At 45.3% G+C, this 1,803-nt stretch overlaps 1 pseudogene; it reads right to left on the bottom strand.

The window, feature by feature from the left end:
* Nucleotides 1-648: 648 nt before the first annotated feature.
* LOC130277901 (U2 spliceosomal RNA) lies at nucleotides 649-854 on the bottom strand (annotated as a pseudogene).
* Between the last annotated feature and the right edge of the window lie 949 nt (nucleotides 855-1,803).

Genomic DNA, 1,803 nt, shown 5'->3' with positions numbered 1-1,803 from the left:
GTTTTTTTTTTTTTTTTAAAGAGCCGAGGCAATTGCTCTCTATCACCCAAAGTGCAAGAAAAAGTGCAAACGTGTCACACTAAAAAAATGTGCACAAAGGATGCGGTCTATCGCTAAGCCCTTCTCCGACAGGAGAGAGGCCCCCCAACAAACCTACCCTTCACCTCCGGGCCAAAAGGCACCTGCAAGGATCCAGGTTCGATGCCCCTTTTTGCCGAAGCTACTAAGGGGCCGAAAATGCTCCTGGCTTCAACCTAGGCGTTAGCCAAAGTATCAGCCAAGGAGCCGTATACTGATGGCATCCTGACCAAATCCAAGATGCCCAGGGGGTGCAGGGAGGTGAGGAACCAAAAGGCCACACACACCTCCCCTAGACCACCAGGAGGGACACCCAGAAGGGCTACCGCATCCTGCCAATCCTGTGTACAAAACAACACATAAAAGTGGCACAGTGACAAAACACAAAAAATAAATAAGTGGATAAGTGCAGATATATTGCCCGGTCATCTGGCCGGATCCTAGCCAGAAGGCTGGGATGCCAAGGGTGAGTGCCAAAGGTGAAGAGTAATGGTGCAGTGCGTTCACTCAGTGAGTTATAACACCCAGTGAGTTTTGGCACCTCACGGTCACCACTCCCTGAGGCACAGAAGTACCTCGGCTCTACACCCCTCTACCTCATGGTGAGACCCGGAGGAAACAGGTCACATCAGGGCAGCCGTCAAGCTGATTCCCCAGAACCAGCCCCGGAACGCCCCGGTACACCTGCCCACTCCATGCAGCACCCATCCCCACCAGCATGAAAATGATAAGAACAGATACTACACTTGATCTTAGCCAAAAGGCCGAGAAGCGATACCCTTTTAAGTGTTTAGCTACAGTAAATACCATTGGTATCCAGCAATAGTAGAACATTCCACTGGGAATTTTCCAACTGGCAACATTTTAAACATCACCATATAACTTATTGCCGTTCCCGTTTTTTGGGTCACCAATGCCAATCTCTCCAGAGTTATTTGAATTGGGAACCAAGTTGGCAATTCTTTTTGTGGTCTATGAAAAATTAGGAAACATATCAAATAGTCAAAGACAAAGTTATTTATAGTATTGGGAAACAACGGGGTGACCCTACTGTTCAAGATTTAAAAGGAATAGCAAAACCTGGCTACTCTCTTCTAAAAAACAAACAGCTTCACACCTGTCCATGTCTGGTATTACAGCTGAGCTGCATGGAAATAGAACTGATCCTGTAGACTGTTTTTTTGTTTTGTTTTGTTTAAAAAAAAAATCTACTTCAACATTCCTTTAAAGGGGCTCTCTTAAAAAGAAGAAAAAATACTTACCTAGCCCTGATCCCATTTAGGCTCTGACCCCCACCCCCTGATCTCCTCTCTTCCTCCTGCTTTCGAGGTGAGCATTTGTTGTAGGACCTGCCCCTTCAGGACCAGCCATTGATTGGCATGTGCTGCACCGAGCTCTTGTCTCTGAAGCGGGAAGCTGAAAAAAGATCGGGGGACAGGACTGTGCTGTGGCAGACCAGGGTTAGATAAGTATGAAAAGTTTATTTTCTATTCCCCCTACCACCCCTCCACAGCTGCATTTTTTTTTTTTTTTTTGAAACACTAAATAACCTCTTGAACAAATTAAATGAGAATTTTGAGATTTTTTTTTATTTGACTGTGCTTCAGGGGCTGTAAAGTTAGTGTAGTTCATAATATAGTGTCTGTACCTGTACCAGAATACAAAATGAGTGTTGTCTCAGGCTTTTCCCAAGTTTCATGCGAGACGGGACATTACATCTCTAGT

Source organism: Hyla sarda, chromosome 6 (assembly GCF_029499605.1).
Source record: "Hyla sarda isolate aHylSar1 chromosome 6, aHylSar1.hap1, whole genome shotgun sequence".
NCBI lineage: Eukaryota > Metazoa > Chordata > Amphibia > Anura > Hylidae > Hyla > Hyla sarda.
Note: the sequence above shows the minus strand (reverse complement) of the source record. Positions and strands in the feature narration are given on the sequence as shown.